This window comes from Hippoglossus stenolepis, chromosome 3, assembly GCF_022539355.2.
Source record: "Hippoglossus stenolepis isolate QCI-W04-F060 chromosome 3, HSTE1.2, whole genome shotgun sequence".
Classification (NCBI taxonomy): domain Eukaryota; kingdom Metazoa; phylum Chordata; class Actinopteri; order Pleuronectiformes; family Pleuronectidae; genus Hippoglossus; species Hippoglossus stenolepis.
The window spans coordinates 9,900,518-9,923,010 of record NC_061485.1 but is presented as its reverse complement, the minus strand read 5'-3'; the positions used below and the strand labels follow the sequence as shown (position 1 = coordinate 9,923,010).

Here is a 22,493-nt window from a genome sequence, read left to right as displayed (position 1 = left end):
CACATCCACTTATTTTTCAACATGCGCATAAAAAAGCGAGTGTAAATGCTAGATATAAAAAAATACTGTAAACTACAATGTCACCCAGTAGAGTGCAAACCTCCACCAAGGCCCAACAGCGACCTGTATTCAATCAAGCTTTATCGCGAAAAGGCCACAGCTACACGTTGTGAGTTGGAGGGGAAAAGTAGGCAGCAGCTATTTATTTATTTTGATGTGAAACATGTTTGATTTAGGGCAGTTTTACAAAATGAAGAGAGAAAAACAGACCTCTTTAGAAAACACTGCTTCATTACTAAATCTAAGCTTTAATTTGATGTGTAACAAAATCTAGAGTAGGTGGTGTTTGCCAACAAAAAAACATATCGTGTGGTGCATAGAACAGAAACACGAGACTCTCAGAAAGCTTCAAGCAAAAAACAAGCGATTACAGAAATATTTTAGTGCATAAAAACGAAGGGGAAATCTTAAACCATTGCAAAACAAGGCACATCATGAACACAGTCATTACTGCACTTTATCTTCTTTGGCTTGGAGAAAGAATTCTAACCCTAACCCTAATGTTCTGGAAATGTTACCACTTGTTATTTCTTTCGTTTTACTGTTACCATACAGTTGATGACAAAAACCTAAAACTAAATGAAACCTTATTTAAATCTGCTAGATCTAGATTTTTATTTGAATTTGCACCAAATTCTCATAGATGCCACTATCTAAATATGCCTCATCGAGATAATTTTTATTATTTTCTGAGGAATCCATGAAAACGTAATTATAACCTTCTTGGTGCTTTTTGGGTTTATTACTAAGATTTAAAAAAAGACTTTAAAAAGTATTTAAATACGCCTCGACACAGTGAGGCTTGTTTCACCGCCTGTGGACAGAAAAGCATTTCATGCTGCCTGCCACTCATCAGAATTCAGAGGAACAGTAAGTGCTCTCATTTCAGGTGCAGGCAGGGGTTCATCTCTTGTAAATCACCTCAGTGAATGATAAAAAAAACGCGTGTCACATCCTCTTATCGTCACAGTAAATTCTTGCACACTTACAGCCAGTTAGCATGGCTTGTGTTGATAGCATAGCATGTGTATAGCTCAGAGACTGTATACAAATAATGTGCAGTGGGTAGTGGTGGTGGTGTTTCACAAATCTGCTGAAACATACTATTATACAATTTTAATGACAACATAATAACAGGCTCTACAATCACCACACACAACCACCAGCGAGCAGAAACATGTCCCTGATCTTACTTTGGCAGTTTTAGTTCATTGTAGTTACTCCAATACCTGAATCTGAAAAAGTGTTTCAGCTACAAAAACATCAACAATCAAATTCAACACCATGCAGTGGATTTGATACATTTAAAAAGCAGTTGTGCACCACACCTGTCAGTGAGGACACAAAATAGTCCCTTTCAAATGACTGCTCTCTATAGAATCAAACTGTATTAACTGATTATTTTAGGTTGATATTAGAGACAACTAGGCCTGTATGCAAACATCCTGCAGGGAGAGACCAAACATTAGGATTCATTCAGCTCAGTCAGGGTATGACAAGGCCATGGCAGTGGGATCCAGGGCCAGGAAGAAGGTTGGACTCACTGGCCAAAGCTGTGATCCATGTTGGCGTGTAGTGGAACAAATCGATTTAAAATAGAAAAAAACAGCGACTTGTAGGGCAAGCGTTTGAGTGGGTGGGAAAAGATGCTAAAAGTCTTCTCCTGGAGAGGCTGCGGGCGTCACGGTGGAGAAGTGTGACGGGAAGTGATGTTATCTGGTGCTAGATAGGTGCCGCTTTTTAGAGGAAAACACAGCAATTAGAAAAAGGGGTGGAGACGACAAGCGGGTGGAAGAGTGCCTGTTCTGCATTCAAGCAATTTCCTCAAGCGCCACTTTAACAACACAGATCGAAAAACAGTGGAATGACTTTCATCCTCAAAGTTTGACTAAAACACTTGCACTTGTCAAAAACACATTTTTTTTCTCTTCCTCTTCATCGCGTTCTTGACACAAGAGACTCTTTACAGGTAAGCCCCCCCCCCCCCATGCTCTGTTGACCACCCTTTCTGCCAGGACGTGGGGCGGTGCTAGCTTTTACACTTTTCTGACTGTTGTTTTTTTGGGGCCAAACCCTCCCAATCTGGATCGCTGAAAAGCGCCATAATCACCAGACTTACCGACCTCCTGTTTACTACCCACAAACCGGAGAGCAGGGGGATCGGCACGAGCCAGGCCTTCTGCTCCGCGTGAATAAACACGCTCAAACTTGATATCGCTCGAATCCTCTTTGAAAGAATAAAGACAAACTTTCTGAGTAGAGATGATGCAGACCATAACTAATGACACAAATGAGCTCAACAGAGCGGGTTCTGTTCCTTTTTAATAAAAAAAAAGATTGACTGGCTTTGATCACTCACTCTTTCATGCAGAAGATGTATTGATAAATGAACAATTATTATCCAGTCATAGTTTTTTTATCTTAATTTGGTAGGGACATCTTCTGATTTTCTAAAGCTTGAAAAGGTTGGAGAAAAGGTTACGAGGTATTCCAATCTAAAGAGTTTGAAATCATGAACTAATTAAATCCCGTCAGGACCAGGGAACTTCTGTTTTTCTGTCTTGCCCTGATCTGGAAAAACTGACACTCAGTCCAGTTGAACCTGAGATAATCTTAAAAATGCCAAACACACAGTCTGGTCTTCATCTCCACAGGTTGGTCTCTCTACCTTTTTGTTGCTTGTGTGTTTTTCTGTATAATAATCATCAGATTAGTGTTTGTTTCCTGTGTTAATTAACATATGATCAGCCACAGTGATGATGCTGAGATTTTACCTGGAGCATGAAGCTTTAATTAGCTGATATGACCCTATTACAGACATATTGTTAATGTTTGCAGATATGAAAACTTTGAAATGAACAATGCAGAAAAGATGTGCATTTATATTTACATTTTACATAAAAAATATGTTTATTTCCTTCATTTAAGTTCTATATAGTCAGTTGAATATGTGTTTTCTTTTTTTCTACCGTTATACATAGTAAGGTTTAAGGTTAAACTGTAAAATATCAACAAGCCTTTCTGTTTTCGCTGCAGTTGCCAACGAGTTCAGCTCACAGCCTGGCGCGTCTACCTGACTCAAAACGTGTTGCAAAAATGTTTGTGTTATGTAAACTCCCGTCATATTATTCAGGGAACTCTGACACACACCAGAGTGTGAACATACCAACAAGCTGATATTCAGGTTGGGTCAGTTATGTTGGCTGGGTTGATGTTTTACATGCATGTCTATAATTAGGGAAAATGAGCAATGAGCAAATGTGTGAGGAACAGGGAAACGAACTCAGTGCAGCCACATTATCTGCATCAGGCTCAGGTCGAGTTTGGACTCAAAAATAAGGATCCATGTTAGGTTTAGTTTCTCTCGGGCTCAGGCGTGTTTGAGAAATGTGGCCCCAGCCGAACTCAAACATATAATATCAGCTTTTCCTCTATTGTGCAAAACGGCCCTATCAGAAATATTTTACTCCTTAATATCAGCATCTGTACCTTGAAACCCATATCTTAGCTCTAATCTTTGTTCATCAGACACTACATGTAGCCATCAAGATCCATTCAAGGTTAGCCTGCTTTTGTTTACCTCTGTGTGAAATTAAAAATTTCAACGTTTAAATCTCCCTCTATTATGACTGTGAAGTTCGTACGCTTTGTGTGATGCTGACAGGCGTACAAGTGATGAAAGGAGGCTTCAATCGTGTCGAGTTTTTAATCAAGTTTGCAGTAAAAGAGAATATATTCTTATTTCTCACCAAACTCCATCTGAAAGTCACTCTTTTTTCCCTCGATAAAACTTTTTCCTTGTGTTGTCTGCGAGCTTATGGCAGGCAGGCTGATGTGCACTGTACAGGAGGCACAAAGTCAAAAATAGGAAGGATTATTAACAAGCGATGGAGATTTGACCACAGGGCTTGTTGTTATTGTGGCTGAGTCCTGCTCCTGGCTGCCACACAATAAGACAAATGATTCCTCAGCTTGCTCCGCTCTCTGTCTGTCAGCTGATGAGACGTGACACTCTCCTGGCTGTGACTGCTTTGTTGGAACAATGTTTGACACTTCGTACCCGCTATGGCGTCTCAGACATCACCACAGCTGCCTCACAGTGTGTGAGCTCACAACGTGGGGTCATATTTAAAAGGAGCTCAGCACTAAAACAAGGATGAATCATTAGTACTCTGATTATTGTGATTACTTTTATATCAGGACAAAAGAAGGTCACTCTTGAGTCGGCCCCTCGTGCGGAGAGGTAATCACCTGTTGTGCCTTTTTCTCATTATAAGATTTAAATTGTAATCAAGAGGTCGTCTTAACACAGATCAGACGCTCTTCAGTTTAAAGCTCAGTAAGAGTTTTAATTATTTTTCCATTAACTCATGTCCAAACTAGAATAGCACTCAGTGGAGCGCAAAATTCTCCTTATGAAACCACAGATAAATGTGCAAACTCCGGATCTGCACCAAAGTGCCTGAATCTTTTTATGTAAACACATGAATTATTACCATGGAAATCAGTGAAATTAAAATTGGGCAAAAGAATCTGTATCTGCCCTAATATTTACATGGTTCTTTCTTGGCCTGTATCCCATCCTGTCTCCAGGTTTCATGGTAATTCGGATCACACTTAGAGTAAAACTCATCGTCCACTGTCTGAAACTCTGCAGCATGTGTTACATGTTCTCAGGAGCCAAACTGCTGCTGCTTTTACATCACACATCAGTCGGCAGGTTTACAGTACAAAGTGCTTCACAATCAGTCAACTGTTAAAATAATTCCATACAAATAAAGTGCTAAACAGTTAGTGTCTAAAAGTGCAATAGGGACAATAATCAAATACTGTACAGTAATATATTATTGGAAATTGAAGCCTACAAGCACAGAAGTTCAAAACAAGAATTGGATGTGTCGTGTTTCTATTTAAAAAAAAACTTTTTAACTTCTACCACCTTCTGTCCTAACTTTAACATTAAGTGTAGAAATGTCAGTGTCTTGTAGTTTTATCAACTGTTAGATGAATATTTGTCATATTTGTATCAGACTCGCTAATTTGTACATAAAAGTCCTTATGTAAATCTTAAAATGATGGTGTCTCGCTAACATCCAAGCAGTGGGACATTGCAAAAATCTAGTAAATCAAAGTTAAACATCATTTCTAAATAAATTATTTTATTAATACATTTAAAAAAAAAAAACTCCTTTATCTAAAGATTCCCCCAAAAAGCCTGTGCAGCGACCAATGACATAAAGAATAACGTAAGCGCTCAATTCGCTTGTTTCCTGTTTTACATGAGCAGCACGGTTTCCCTGAACATCTCACCAAGCTCCATTCATTTTTGAATGGCAGTTTAAAATAGCCTCAGTAATACTGACAAACGTACGCTGCCTTACCTGCTTCCCCCCACAGTCAGTTTGTCTCATGATGGTTTCAAATGAACTGAATTTATTTTTACACTTACACTCATATTAATATAAAAGCTGTCACAGGTGGGTTCATCGTAGAGCTGTGAGCGGAGCCCCCCCACCACAGATACAATTAAACCGTGATGCTACGCAATGATGCAACAAGGTACAAAACACAGCAGTGGGGCTATTCCTCTGCTACATGATTTTCAACAGACATTCATTATTTAGCTTTTCTCATCTGCTACAGTTGATGCAGAGGCCTAAATCAGTTGTGAAGGGATTTATTCAGTCGTGTGTTTTATCTTTTCCAATCTCCTGCTTGTTGTGCTGCTGCAGTATGTGTACGAACGACATGCTCATAATAGATCTACGATGGGCAGCAGAACAGAGTTGGATTTTTGCATCAAAAAGACACTGCGACACATTGAATCGTGGGAGGCAGAACTGAAAGAGTCAAACCAAGGTAAACTTATTTAGAGCTGAGATGAACCTTAAAAACAGCTATAAGACAGAACCAGTTTTTACTTGTACCAGTACTTTTACTTGTACCAGGCCTGTACTATTTGTGTTTGACCGGTGTAAACAGCTTTCCCTGTATTTGGTCCTTCCTGACCAGGTCGTCAGTTCTTGTCTAATCTTCCTAAAGAGGCAAAGAGGCATTTAATTAGTTTTACACATTTAAATAACCATCAGCTTAAAAACAGGTTGATCCTTTCATGTTTTTTGTCTTTTAAGGATTAACTGTAACAGTTTTATACAAATGTCCTTAATAGTTCCTAAGCTGCTGAGTCCTGATTGCTTTTTTGTCAGAGACACATTTGCTGTGTGACTGTGCAGATTATTAGGAGATCTCTTTGCATGATGTTTTTTAATCTTCCATGAATGTGAAGGGCTCTTCCTTTACCCTGATTGAAGCAGCATTGGATCATCTCATTGTACAGACAAGTACAGTTTGAGGACGTGACAGAGCGGACTGACATTCTCCACATTCTCCAAATGTGTGACCATTTGAAACACATGAAAATAATCAAAAGTTGTGTTGAACGAGGGTAAAGACTTGCATAAAACATCAAAATGAATGAAAATAACAAATTCTTCTTTTTATTTCCCTCCAAGGAGGTTATGTTTCACCCCTTTGAAAGCTAGTTTCTTTCTTTTTCAGTAGGTTTACACACGCTTGCTCATTGTGGGAACTGTTTCTCTTAAGGTCTCGACCTTACGCTGGAAAGTGCCTTGAGATATTGTATGTTATGATTTGGTGCTATAAAAATTTAAAACTTAACAAAATTTTAAAACTACTGAACAAATTTCCATTAAACCTGATGGAAGGATGAGAGAACGCAATTCAGTTTGGGCACAGATTCGTACAAAGGGGCGGATCCAGGATTCTTTTCCAAAATAGGGCGTATTTTTGTCATTTTCATGGATTTCCCAGGGAATAATGAATGGATCTTGATGGGAAAAAAACAGGCATATTTATGGAACTGACATCTATGAGTGTGTGCAATTTGGTACAGCTTGATTGACTGTTGGCCTTATTGGCGGAGGTATGCGCTCTAGTGCCTTTAGTTTAATACTTAATTTAGAAAGATGATTTGTTTTTCTTTCCTCACGTAGGTAAGTGAGGAGAACTGTCATTTCTTAAATCTCACAAAGATCCTAAATTTATAATCCTTTCAATTCAAAGCCTGATTTTTTTATCATGCATTTCTTTTTGTATGATTTTACCTCCCTGATATTCACCCTCACTCTTCACTGTCTTCAAGCTGCACCAGAGCTGTGTTAAGTTACCGTTCATGCCGAACATTTCCCTCCTCTGCTGCTTCACCTTGAAAGGCAGAAAATATTGTGTTTTTTTAATCACTGGATGAGTTTTAAATATTGCAGCATGAAATCCGATCTCAGCTTGTGGAGATGAAACGTGCTTTGATTTAGCTTCACTATGAAACGGGAACAAAGCTGCTGCTGAAAGAGTGGGACCTGTATAGTAAGTTATTAGTTAGTTGTTTTTGTAACATAATGAAAAAATTACACAAAGTCAATAGCAAAATAAAATGATGCAATTAAAATGGTATTAGAACTACAGATACAAATTTATTGTACATTTTCAAGTCATTTCACTGTTTGAAAATCAATTGCAAAGTTGCTGGCTGAACTTTAAATGAGTGAAACTAAACATCACCTCCTACACTTCTCTTTGCCTCCAGGTGAAACAGCGTTCACAGGTCAAACACCTCCCTGCGGCCGCACTGCTTCACCCATCACGACACATTTACACGCTCTCCTCTTGTCTCATCAGTGCAGAGACAACACAGAAACCAATCTGCAGAGAAAGTGAACGTGAGGAGTGGCTGACATGACCATCTATCTCGCGGGACTGCGAGGGTACACACAACTTGCTGTATTGGACATCCACACACAGTCTCACCTCTGTTTTCTGCTGAATGTAGCAGGAAACGGTGGGGGGGGGGGAGGCTGGGACGGGATTAAACGGGAGGAAAAGCAACAGCCTGATGTCTGTTATTACGCGCGGGCATGTGAGGGATATGGGATATTAGTTTGTGTGACCTGCTGCCACTGGGAAAAAAAGCACCATCCATCATGACCTGTGTGAGCTCCGGTGTGGATTAGAGGCAGCGCTATCGCAACAAGGAGACTCGACATCAAGGGCAAAGCAACCTGCCACAGAGGGCTGCAGAAAAACCCTCCTAAACAATAGCGAGTTTATTTAAAAGCGTGAATAAAGAAACGGTTCAACTGAGGTTCATCGTCGGCCAAATGATGATGAATGAGAGAGCAACACCTGCACAGTAGCAGAAAGCAAAAAAACAACTGTGAATTAGGTCATTTTTTCCCCCTAAATACGTGCTCAGTCAAATTTGACCCTGAATAAATAAAGATTAACATTTTCAACTCAACTTAATATTCACACAGCTACAGTGTACAGATGCTGCCTGGTAATGTCACTGTCCTCTCGTGGGTTATTCATTAGTTTTTTCCAGCCAGTTTCTCGCTGCTGGTTTGGTTTGTGAATTTTAAACAAACTGTCCTTCGTTAACACAACAACCTGATTTGAAGTGACAGATATTTGAGTTGATTATTGCTCATAGACGAAGCCTTATGAATCAGAACAGTCTTAGATATTATACGTGATGCTTTTAAAACAATGGTAAAGGAGTAGCAGCTCAATCAATAATGTCCATCATGTCCGACTCTATCGGATTATTAGTTTTTATGTTTTCATTTGAGTTTGGCAACTGAATGTGACTTCATTTTCTGTTTGTTTATTCCCCCTGCAAACCCGTATTTGTCTTGAGAATTAAAAATGCCTAAATCTAATTAGATTCATTAAATATTTGGCGTTTAAATAGCCAATGTTTCTGAAAAACAACTTGAATCAACAGTGTTTGTTTTTCTGCTGGGGGTGGGGGGGGGTGGAGGGATTCAGCTTAGAGTTTTTTATTTATATATATAAATACTTGGCATTACAACAATTCAGAAGCTGTTAGGAAAATTCTCACACACCAATAATCGCCTGAGGGTTTTTATGCAGGAGCTCTGAATAAATTCTCTCATCCATCTCTGCGACTGTCACGTTACCCCGACCTCCCCCCATTCACCCGTTTGTTATCTGTTGCTTCGCTGAGACGTTTTGGCATCTGACTTCATATTGTATTACACTTCTCCTCTATTCCTGCGACTGTACGGCTCAGTGATGACACCACTTCAACAGCTGTAATATTTTCTCATCTCTGTGCCTCCTTTACTACGACGACTGACCGGGCTGCAGTTTGCAATGATATAATTTCCTCATTAGCCGCAGCAGGAGTTTAAGTCGTGCAGGGCAAAGTGCTTCTTTTCACTCTTTGTGGACATGTTTGTGAACAAAGGTTTCCCACAAATGGAGCAGAGCAGGTAACATAACAGTGTGTTTACACAGGGAGAACAGCATGTTAGCTGAACAGCAGCAGCTCTGATGTGTTCAGGTTCAGACACACTGTGGGGTCACCCGTCTTCTGGAAGTACTCAGAGCCCATGACACAATTTCTATAGGTAACTGAAAAAAAACACACTCTTGGTCATGTTCAGTTCTGTCAAATGCACGTGAGACGAATAATAGAAAAACAGCTGAAACCTCTGAATATTCTATGATAAATAAAATTAACTTAATGCATGTGCACCTGCTCCTGAACAGGTCCAATCTGACACTCGTGTGCAAACAGGTCTCACAGACAAAAGACATTTAGGATAATGGAACTCAGAGCACCAACCTCCACCAAGGCCTCGACACTTCCCTTATGAAACCACATTTAAATTGGCTCCACCCGTGTTTGTATTTGTATCCGCACCACATTGCACACACTCATGTATATCAGTCTCCTATATTCATCAAGTTCCATGACTTATTCACTGGAGAAATTGGTGAAAATGTCCAAAAAATGCCCCGTTCTCGCAATGTTAAAGAAAGTGTAAATAAAAATCCTGGATCCATCCCAATATTTAATGGGTTCTTTCTTGGAAAGAAGTTTCCTGGAAAATCCATTAAGTAGTTTTGGTGTAATCCAGCTGACAAACAAACAAGCAAACACACAAACAGGACGGAAACATACAAACAGCACCTCCCTGGCCGAGGTAATTAGTTTTAGTTGTTATATCAGTATAATGCTGCATCGATTTTCAATTCCCCCCCTCCCCATCATGGATTCCATCTCCGAATCATTGCTGTTTGTTCTTTGTTTGTCGAGGCTGCCCGGGCGCCTTCATGGATTTTCTCTCTGTGCTGTCAAACAAGCTTCAATGACAATTTCAGCTGCACAATCATCAGAAGTAATGAAGCACATTGTATCCGGGATGTGACAGGAAATTCATATTTGTCTTTCGCGTTTGGCTCTGCTGCAGAGATGTAGCAGCGTCCGCAGCTCAGTGAAGGTATCGACTCGCTTTTTATTGTGATAAAAACACTACAATGAACAACATTAAAGCTGCTAAACCTCTCAATGGATGCAGACAATGCCACAGTCAATTATAAACACAGCTATAAAGTACAGTGTCGTTCAATAATAGGATTTGTTCTAAATCACAGTCTCGCCTAACAGAGGATTTACAGTGTCGTACTCTATGTACGTTGTGAATGGTCGACAGACTTATAAAGGCTCAATAATTCAATGTGTTTGAAATGTTTAAAATGATGAAATACTGGGTAAAGTCTGAGCAAATGTTGGCAAAGACTCTGCAAATGTTTTAATCAGGTTTGTTTGAGTACAAATCCTTTAAATCCTTTTCTGTGCAAAACTTCTTTACATTGTTGAATGAGTCAGAGCCTCTGTTAGGAGTTTCCTTTGTATAAAGCCACTCCATTCAAAGACACACGGCAGTATGTGAGGTGTTTGCATGATCACGGTATTTCCTCACATAAAAGCAGGGCTAGGGACTAAACTAAATGCCAGGACACTACGCTATGAAGCAGTGGATTTGCAGGTCCTGCAAGAACAATAAAACCCTCATTAAAACAAATGAGGGGATGCAATCAACAGAAATGCAAAAGTGCTTTTACTTTGAAACGGGTACAGGAAGTATTGCAAATACTTGTTGGTGACGTATTCAACATTGAAATTGTGGTGAAAGATGATCCACGTGCTCTACTCCGACAAAACAGTTGAGACCCAGGCTCTTTAGAAGAGCAGCATGACTCACACGCTGGAGATGTGACGCACGACTCAAGTGGGCCGTGGGACTGCTCTAACCTGATAATACAGGCACTGAAATGAAAAGCATGACGCTCCACGACGCACAAGCATCGCTCAGGCATCCAGTGTGGCCCAGGGAGAGTGCAAACCTTCGTCAAGACCCAACAGTCGAGGAAACTGTATTTATGATTCAACTTTTTATTTGGATCTGCGTTAAATTGCACACACTCCTATACATCAGTCCCCTAAATTCAAGATCCATCAATTATTCTCTGAGAAATTGACAAAAAAGTTGAGAAATGTCTCACAATGTTAAAGAAAGTGAAAAGAATCTAGGCTCTGCTACCTGATCCAGGTCCACATCAAATTTGAAAGAGTTTATCCCTGACCCATATAGCATCCATCCACCCAACTTCGTGGGAATCTGTCTGGTAGTTTTTGTGTAATCGTGCTAATTAACAGAGAAACAAACGCAGATGAAAACAACCTCCTGCAGGAAGGTAGGTAACAATGGAAATATAATTTATGTATGAAATCTGATTCACAGTGAAAATACTCTTATGCAGTGAACTCACACAGCGTTGTTTTCTCCACCAGTTATTTTGGACTCTATTGATGTTCCCTGTAAACCGTCCAACAGCAGAGCCTGTGACATCTGGTGAATCTAATGTTGGACAAGTAGAGTCATAATTGCAGCCAACGATTTAACTCACATCCAATTAGTTTCTCATCTCTGCCTGAGTTCTGCGTCTCTTCCTCCTCTTCCTCCGCGTCACAGGGGTGTATTTAGTGGAAGGAGCTGTAAGGCTCTTGATCAGTGAGACTTGAAGTTTCTCTGCCATGATGTGATGGAATGGAACACAATTAGCGGTGCAACTGGGGAACTTGCCTCCCATGTCGTGTCAGGGGCATGGAAGTGAAATTGTGGCAATTAATAAGCAGGAAGTGCCGTTCAACCCTAATGTGCTAATCTGGTAATTCTGTGACTGAGCGCTGGAGCGGTGGCGCCTGGGCCAGAGCGAGCTGATCGACCAGTCACTGATCCGCACGGGCCAGTGACGGACCAGAGAACTTTACATTTATCTTTGATGTATCACGTTGTGGACATATTAGGATCCACTTTATTCTTTAAGAAGAGTGTCTATCTTTTCAAAAGCAGGGCTGCCTGGTCTACTGATGAGAAAAACTCTAAATCTGTTCGAGGGTCCACATCAGACAAGCTCCTTTCAAAGAGTTATCAGATGCTTGTGAATCGTAAAAACATCATATCTGATACCACACTTTTAGCATTGTGAGGCATTTCAAGACTAATTCTGTAAAACTACAAACACGGTTGGTAAAAAAGGTTCATGGTGAACAGGGAGTAAGAGCTGAAACATAGGCCTGAGGCACACGCTACCTTTATATCAGTGCAGGGATGTAAAGACCTGTAGGAGCTTTTCATACAGTGTAAAGATACTTTAATCATATTAAACTTCTTATATTTTTAAGCTGATTTGAACAAATTTGAAGCGTTTGATTAAAAATATTTTAGTCAGCTATTTCTGAGCACTCGCTGGAAGAAATTAAAATATGCTGCCATCACATCTCAAAGGTGAATTTCTACAATACAGTAGCCTGTGTGTGTTTCCAAGCCTGGCCCAATGCATTATAAATTATAAATTGTGTTATGTGCAAGGCAGGAGCAGAGTGTTGGTGTTTACTTTGTCCTCCTGTTTCTCTTTCTCTCCTCCTCCACTGTTTGCTCTACAGGTTCTATCAGCAGGATTGATCTCATGGCCATGCTGCTCCTCCCCTTCTTTTTGACCTCCACTTTGGATCGCCATGATTGGTGTCCTGGCCATGCTGACTAATCACCCTCCAGGCTGGACCATCAGCATTCAGGGCCCTCCTGCCATCCGTGTCTCATTATCTACTCACCACTATGCTGATGTAGGGGTTGGTGAAGGGTTTGAGTTCACAAAACACTTTTGGAATTTCAGGGTTAACAACAGTGTTGCAGCCAAATTCATTACAATTGGAGTAAATTGTGACGAACTCTTCAAACGTCAAAAAACAACACTTGGTTTCATCCAAGTGACCAAAAGCCCTGACATTTAAATTAGACTCAAAATGGCGTTATTTACACCGTGTTTTTAAGCTAAATGTCTGCTGTTATCCTCCTCCTAGTTACTGCAGCAGTTCTCGCGAGGGCTCGTGAGTATCGTGAGTTCTCGCTGAACTCGACCACTTCTCGAGAAGTGGTGAGTAGATATTTGAATTTTCATTTCTGGGTGAACTATCCCTTTAAGTCCTGCTTTGCTGCATATTAAAGGAATGTGGAGGAAGGGTGAGGGCTTTAGGTAAGTTTGGGGTGTTCTCTACATATTTCCACACATGTAGTCTGTTCTTTTCTAAACGAACAAGGTTATTGGTTGACACTGCTCCCTTCATTTGTTTTGGTTCAGCAATTTTGTAGAGAAGTTCTTTTTTTTAGATAGAGGTAGAGTGAGGCCTGGGATTTGTTGTATTTATTTAATTTTATTTGGCACAACCCCCCTGATCCCATCCTTCTCCACATAAGATACAGCTGGTAAATAAAATATTCAATTTAGATGTTAACGCTCTTGTATTATTGATTGTTGCGTGTTCCGTCTCCAGCTACAGCTACAGTCTGGGTGCAGAGAGGAGTTTGAATAATGCAGTTTATTGACACCCAGGGCATTAGAGGATGAGGATGAGAGTGAGAGAGGTGGAGAAGGAGAGAGATACAACTGGAGGGTCTTGTCGGATTTGTGTGGTTGGTTAAGGTGTATTTTTACAGGTTTGGTGTTTCGGATTTACGGCTTCGGGTCAGTCGAGCTATATTATACTTTTAAATACAACCATTCAAATATCAATGGGCAAGGGATTCCCTAAAAGTTTCAGCATAAGATTACAACAACGATTGAGGAAGCTTGGCGCCCCCTGGCCGCCTATATGGCTACAGCACTTGCGTAATTCCACGATTGAATCATCAAGCCTCTCTTTCAAAGAACAGTTTTTGCAGCTGGACGAGGCGTCTGCCAGTCAACCACTGGAGCTGCATCACGACAAGACTGATACTGAACAGACGACTCAAAGAGCAGACTCTGGCAGGAGAGATGAGATAAAGAATGAGATGATGTGAGTCAGAGAAGTGGGACCTATACCGACCGCAGATGGTCAACCAGACGCAGCTGATTACCAGTGAGTAAGACGTGTGCTAAGTGGCTCACTGGATTACAGCCACCCTTCTGGAGAAGACTCAAAACAACATTTCGTCTTTAAAGAAGCCTGAACATGTGCTTCAACGAATCAAATAAAAGATTAAAAACCCAACATTTCTCTCTTTAACCTCAACATTCCACCATTTTTACATGATGGACTAAAGGAGCAAGAGAAATCACACATATTAGTTGCAAATGGAAATGTGCCGGATTTAGACACCACAGAAAGTGATTTTTTTTCTTAATGGAAGATGAGACAGCCTGACTTGTGTAAATTCAGATTATTGACTACTAAGAGTAAAATGAGGCAACACGCTGTTCTTCTTCCACAAAGGAAATTCTCACAATTAACTTTAATTCACACTTCTTTTACAGACCTGTGTGCTGACAAGCTTCATAGTAAACAGATTCCGCTTTGTGCATTTACGGTCCTACTGTCCAATCACACAACCGCTCCACCACGTGTCCACCTTCACTTACAGTACGGCCCTCCTCGCATCCAGCCGCGAATCAGCCGTCTCTCCATCTGGAGAACGTGAGATGAGAAAAGAAATGAAGGGGCTTTCTTTGGGATCCTTTTAAAAAAGGCTTCTAAGTAGGTTACAGGAGAAAGTAGGCTGCCGGAGAGGCTCAGGAGACCCAAGGAGCTACTGTTGTATCACTCGAGAGGAGAGGCATCCCACTTCAGGAGTCCACATAAAGAGATGGAGGATGGGGAAGGGGCAGATGTGGTGTTTGTGATGCAGCAGGTAGACGGGTAAGTGGCCTCAAATGTATCCTTGAACGTCGGGGGGGCTTATTTGGCAATTTCCACCACCATGTGGGTCATATAGGCTCCACAGCAGGAGGAGATGTGCCTCAGGTGAATGGATGAGTAACCTTGTGGACATGCTGGAGTTAAATTTTGATTCTGTGTTTTTTTGCTGCATGACCAGAATCTTGTTTTTATTATTGTAGCTACGATGATAATAAACTTAATTAACACAGCACTTTTCTTAACAAATATACAAAGTCCTTAACTGAAAGAAAAATGGGAATTGTAAACAGCAATTGAAACATCATAAAACAGAGGGGAATCACCAGATTGGTGTAAAATTATTTCCTGGTGAATTTGAAAAGTGAAGACAAATTATGTCGACCCTAAGCAATGTTTTTTGTCTTTTCATTTGAAGGACTTTAATTTGAAGGGCAACTAAAGTTTCCTAGTCAGATTTGTTTTCACTGATTCCTAATGCATTAACTTCTGCAATGTATCTACCATTAGTAGATATTGGTAAAATACAACAACCTTAATATATATAGTATGTGTTACTATTGGATTAATACTTTGATTTCACAATCTAACTGAAGTTTTATGTCAATGAGGTTTGTTGGAAACAGTCGAGTCTTGACAGAAGTTCCTTGTGTTGTAAAATGATCCAAATTGCTGCAGTCATAAATCGAAAGGTCACTGCCATGGTAACAGGTATTACCTCTAAAAACAATGTTGGTATAAAAGTAGCAAAAGACTGACTCACTCGAGTAAGTATAAATGTGTGTACTTCATTTTTATTTTATTTCTGTGCTCAGCCAAGACTGAAACTGTGGCTCTGTTGCCAGAAGCAGAGCAGCGGTAAAGGTTAACTGTGTTATCACTGTGTTTCATCACCGCTCTGTGTCTCTGCTGTAAATGTAGGGCGAGGTACAACAAATCATCTTGTTGAGGGACGACTGCCAAGAGTTTACAGTGACCAAGCGTAAATTTATCTCTTGTAAAAATGTAATTGGACAGAAATATAACAGAGAAGCGAATAAACACATTGATCCTGGTGAGAAAGAAAAAGTCCAGACTTGCCGACAGAATCGTCTTCTCTTTCACTCCACAACTAAATTCCCTTTATTTGACTTTTTTTATTAAAGTAGGAAAACTGAGAGATAATCTAATTAAATAATAACTGCACAAGTTGTTTGGAGAAAAACTAATTAGAATAAAGAACAACAAAGAACTAAGAGCTACGTGCCTGAACAGCACAACAAATTTCAGCTTTAAACAAAAACACAAAAGAAATCCCTACCTCGGGAAATTTGTATTCACACACGGTTCCAGAGGAGTTTAATAAAACTGGAAGGCAACACACTGAAAAGACGTGTTAAAAACACATCTGGCCTCTGGGTTTGCTAATGCAGCGAGAGGAGGGGAGACGGGAAACAGAAGCATCACTTTATCAGGCGTGAATGCAAAAATGTTACTGAGTGAGTTTCTTCCACAGGGGTCAAATATGCACAAAAAATATTGCTTGAAATTTCATCATAAAGTCGACTTCGAACATACTTTCCTCGATATTTAGTATTTCAGTGCTTTTTCGTTTAATATTAGAAAACTGGTTCACTTCAAACAACATAGAAAATGACTAAATACATTTTTGGGCCAGAATAAGACATAAATTCAGAATTTGGGAAGTGTGTGTGTGTGTGTGTGTGTGTGTGTGTGTGTGTGTGTGTGTGTGTGTGTGTGTGTGTGTGTGTGTGTGTGTCATTAGACAGAAGATGAACACAATTTAAGGAACTAATTCCTTTTTTCCCCCCATCACTGGGGATTAATAAAGACATATACAGCACCCATGGGCATCCACACAGCTCAATCACAGCAGCAACAGCTTTCTCTCCTCAGATGTTCCTATTTTAAGAAGTCTGAGCTGCTGGCACTGTGTTTTTGCTTGTTGGTTCAGTAAACCGTGGCCCCGGGTTGATGAAATTCATACCAAGATGAAAAAAAAACAAAAAAACACAGCAACACAGGGCCTCCCCTCTTCGCATAATTGTTTTTCAACATGAAGGAAAAGGTGTAAGCATTTTTTGCCCTCCACCAAGCAGGTTATGTTTTCTTCGCCGCTTATTTGTTTGTCCGTCAGCCGGATTGACGCAAAAACTACAGAGCGGATTTTCTTCAAACTTGGAGGTAGGTTGGGGTTTGGGTCAAGGAAGAACCCATGCACTTTTGGATCGGATTCAATAAAGAGGGCGGATCCAGCTTTTTTTCCCCACTTTCTTTAACGCTGCTGTTTTTTTTGTTTTTTTTTGCTAATTTCTCAAGGAATAATGAAGGAATAATGAAGAGATCTTGACAACCAGGCATGTGTGGAATGATAATGAAAAGGTTTGGAAATTTGGTGAAGATCTGGATGTATTTGATCTCAATACATGTAAATGGAATATGGTGACAAAGAGGCCAATCAGTGAGATCCTCTGGTAGAGCGTCGCTAATGATTCCAAAGTCTAGGCTGAAAACCAAGGGAGACAAATCCTTTACCTTCAGGGCCCCTATAGGAAGAATCTGCCGGACGAGATTAGACCAGCAGAATCGTTTACCCATTTTATCTCACTTCTTAAGACACATCTTTATAAAAAAAGCTTTTATCATGTGATGTCTATTGCTTTTATTATCTGTATCTTTATGATTATGATTTTTTTTACGAGTTTCATATAGTTTGTTGTTAAGCACTTTGTGACTCGTATCGAAAAGTGCCATACAAATAAAGTTATTATTATAATCGATGACGAGCAATATATTGTTTTGTATTATATACTGAGCATAAAAGCTTTAATTTGAAAACCCTAAAGCGGCTATCATCGGTTTTTAAGCGACAATGAATCAAATGTCAAAGTGAGAATAATGTGCCAACGTGAAAGGACTCAGTCGTAATGATGAACTTACAGAGATTTATTAACCAAATCTTACTGACCTTTAGATTCAGCTCATTTCTAAGCTGTTTAAGCTGCAACGTTTCTATTTCAATTCTCTCTCGCCGCTCCCTACTTCAGTTTCCATTTCACCACAGTACCTGCTCAGCACCAAACAGCAGCAAGAAAGATTTAAAGAAGTGGAGCATTTAGCTGTACAGAGCCAGGGTATTTCCCTCAGGAGTTGTTGAGACCAGAAAAGAGAGTTATTGGACGTGCATTCATCAGGTGGCCAGAAAAATTACTCCCCATTGTTCTGTAACTGATGGTGGTGACAGACTTTTTTTAGAAACCACTGGTCTGGGCAGGGTCTAACATTTACTGTAATATGTTGATGCACAGGGCACTTACAATAATTTATTTGTTGCCAACATACACCAGTCTGGATGTCACACAGATAGATCACAATCGGGGAAACTGTGTTAACCAATTATGTGTGATTATATTCTGATATAATCACACATAATTGGTTAACACAGTTTCCCCGATTATATTCAGTAAATGCAGGGACCATCTTCTGTTCTCAGAGACCAATCAAAGACCCAATCAGCAGGCGAGTGTCTGCGTCACCGTTTATAAACATCTGGCTTCCTGCTCATCCAGAATAAAATGCTGTGCCGGAGACTAAAAGGGGGGCAGCAGCGTTTCAAACCAAAACGTTGTAGTGTGGGTGTACGTAGCCTCAGGTTTTGCTGACTATCCTGCAGGATTTTGTCCTTTGAACCAAAGTGTTTGGTTTGAAACTTTAGAGTCAGCTCTATATTCCAACCAGGGTTCAGATGAGGTGAATATGATGACGGGTAGCGAGGATGAAGTCTGGCAATAAAGGCAGAGAACTATTCAGGATTGAGCCTTTGACGTTCTTCCTTATTGTTCCTTATTGTCGTAAATGAGGGTAAACTCAACAAATGTCTTGAGTATAAATAACAGTTTGACTCAAAGAATGAATGAACTCAATTGCCATTTCATTACCAAGCTAAACTAATACAGTCTAATACAAAAAACTTCCAACCACATTATATTACTTACATAAATTACTTTGGAGAGGTTTGATTTAACTTTATGGTCATTCTGCAGACAGCACTCTGTGGTGCTGTTGAATTGTAATGTATTATACTGTGACTCTGCCAGAGTTATATGAGTGAAGCAGACAATACATTTTATCCTCTGAGCTAATGATTCAGAGCCGATAGGGTACATCTCCACTCCTCGTCTACTTTCTGTTTTTGTTGAGCAGAAGTAAAACTAATGACCAATGTGTTATTCACACAGTAATAAGTGCTAATAGTGTAATTATATATCTCTGGTGTCTGAAGTGTCTGACCTGATGACTTGTGATAACGGCGTGGACAATCAGTGGTAAAGATCAGGATTTAGGATTGATGGATTAATCAGAACAGTTTCTCACAGTAATCACCACCTTCTACAGCGGCACCATTGAAAGCATCCTATTCTACAACCTGACCTCCTGGTTCAGTATCTGGGAACAACACCAGCTCAATAGGATAGTGAAGACAGCAGCAGGATCATTGGTCCTCTCCCCTTTCTGATGGAGCTATACCAGCAACGCTGAATCCACAGAGCCACTGCCATAATCAGGGACCCTCATCACCCTTCTCTCCGCCTGTTTTCCTGGCTGCCTCCGGGGATAGGCAGGGGTACAGGAGCATCTGCTCCAGATCCAGCTAAACAGCTTTTTCCTCCAAGCGATCAGGCTCATAAATGGACTGTACCCCCTCCCACTTCCACCAGCAAGCCCCCCCATAAACACACACACTCTCACACCCTGATTCCTCCCATCCCCCTGACAATCAGTCACATTGGTCTGAACTGAAACGGACTTTACACAAAAATATACTTTAAATGCAACTAACCAAGTGAATGTGAATATGAATGTGATTATACTTCTTCTTTGGTTTTAATACTATTTTAAATATAAGTTATTGTTGTTCACGTTCGTTTTTTATGATGGAAATGCTCTGGAAAATGACAATAAATGGAATCTTGAATTAAATAGGTAAACATATTCAATTATCTAAATTGTAACTTAAATCTAAATGTAACATCTGTTACACCGTTAACTATAACACATTCTAAGGGTTCTTTTTTTCTGTTTTATATGAGCAGGGTTATATTCAACTGGGAGACTAAAATCTAAAATATTTGTCAATAACTAACAATTTGCCAAAGCCAGATAGAGAATGTAGTGTCGTCAAGGCTTCAGGCTTTATGAAACAATACGTTTGTCAGTGTGAAAGGGATTGAAGGTCTTATAGATCTGCATTACACAGTGAGTGTTATACTTGAAAGGCACAGGTGAAAGAACTCTGCTCAAAGTGTGTTGTCAGGTGAGATTAGTGACACACAGACATGTCATATCAGTTAGTTTAGCCAGCTACATGTGAGGCAGGGTGAGCGACTACGCCCCTGACAAGCATTTTGTTATGTCAGTTTTAGGCGTATGTTCAGGTAATTCCAAGACTATCACCATTACCACCAAACAGTATTCACTCTCCCATTTCCCTGGGCTAACATCTGCTCAGCTGCGATAGGTTTTAAATATGAGGCAGCAAAGCTTCCCCCAGCGACCTGGCAGTCGCAGAATAAATTACATGTGACATTTTCTATGAGGGTAATAATGCAGGGATTTTTTTTGCCATTAGGAAAAACTGTTTATTTTCTTGTTATTTATATACTGGTCAATCTCCTTTTATTTGCTCAGCCATACATGATAAGCGTGTCCTAAAACTCAATTTTGACTGAACAAACTAAATCAATACAGTGGGTTTCCAGTTGATGTCCCTGGGATTTTTAGCAAATTTCTTGAATTTGTCTCTCAGCTTGTATTTCATTTCCACTCTTCAATCCCATCCAACTGCAAGCAGACGTTGTGTGATAGAAATGGGATCGACCCATCAGGGACAGAAGATGTAGATCTGACACATGTCTAGAATAAAGATGGTTTAGCCTTTCTGGTTTCACGTTATATATCTGTCTCCTAATACTGGATAGCTTGTTTTATTGGCTGATAGCCTTTACTGCTGACATGCTGTTAACATCGATACACATTATCCTGTTGAGGTTATGTCTGGTCAGCATGAAAACAGACAAACTTATGGAGGTAAGAGAGCAAATTGAAATAACATTTTATGTGTAGGTTAAAAAGAAGTGACTTGTTTGATGGACTTGTCTAGACCTCGCTGTTTGCTTCGTCAAAATCAGAAACACATGTCGCCACAGTAATTTCAGGTTTATTACCATGCACATGTTGGCACAGCTAAAAACACGGCAGAGACTGATGAAGATTGACAAGAGCACAGTCCAAATATAACACAAAAAACAAGAAGTTGTTTTGAACAGAAAATACCAAGAGATCACAATTAATGGGAAATAACAACACAGCCATTGTATTAGCTAAACCTCGCAGTTATTGGCCCAAGTCATAAATATGTAAGAATAAATCAAGATGATCTAAACAGGTCAAATATTTTTGTGATCCCGAAGTAGTTCCTCTTCTATCAAGGTGTATTTAAATGTTTTAAATCTCTTAAATAAACCTCCTTATATATTTGTTTGTGTACAATAATACACAAAATCTACTGAACATGAAACTTAGTGGAAGAATGGAACAAACATTACATTTTAGTGCAGATCCCACCAAAGGGTCGGGTCCAGGATGTTTCTATCAATTTCTTTAAGATTGTGAGGTCCCTTGTTTGATTTATGTGCTCTACTGGGCGCCATTCTATTGTTGTTCATGTAATGTTTATCTTATGAGCTCTGAAAGTGTCACCAGGGCCGGATGACACGTGGGAAACCCTATGCAATACATGTAGTCATGTTGAAACACATCTGAGTGAACTTCAAAATCAGACCATGTCCATTTCAGATGAAGCACAGAAACAAGTAAACAAACTTATCATTGCACTGGACAACTGGTTTCCTCAAAGGATCCGATCAGACCAAATTACCACATGTGGATTCCCCGGTGGAGACACACCACTGACTGTGACATATAGTATCAGAAGCAAACAGCATCATGGAGCATGTCAGGAGATGTCTGCAAACATTATAAATGACCTCTGTCAGTCAGCACAACCCACAGTGGTGACTGTTAAATAAATTGCACCTATCAGCCAATTCAGTACACAACAACATGATATGTGTACATACACAGACCAGTATATGTGAAACCTGTGCAAGTGTGAGTCATGCTCACAGAGCTTCACACTGATTATATCCAATAATGTCATCATGTAGAGGTCACGCATCATGTTTGCAGGCGGCTGTTAGGGATTGGACACCTGGAGGTTTTCAGGCAAGAAGATGCAGTTACAAACAGGATGAAGGATAAAAATGTATGTGAGAGCCAGAAACGATGAAGAGCATGATGACCTGCCTGA

General features: G+C 40.0%; 1 protein-coding gene across 1 annotated transcript in view; it reads right to left on the bottom strand.

The window, feature by feature from the left end:
* LOC118102713 (potassium voltage-gated channel subfamily D member 3) overlaps positions 1-22,493 on the bottom strand; it is a 75,347-nt gene that overhangs the window by 17,424 nt on the left and 35,430 nt on the right. The gene's annotated exons all lie outside the window — the stretch shown is intronic.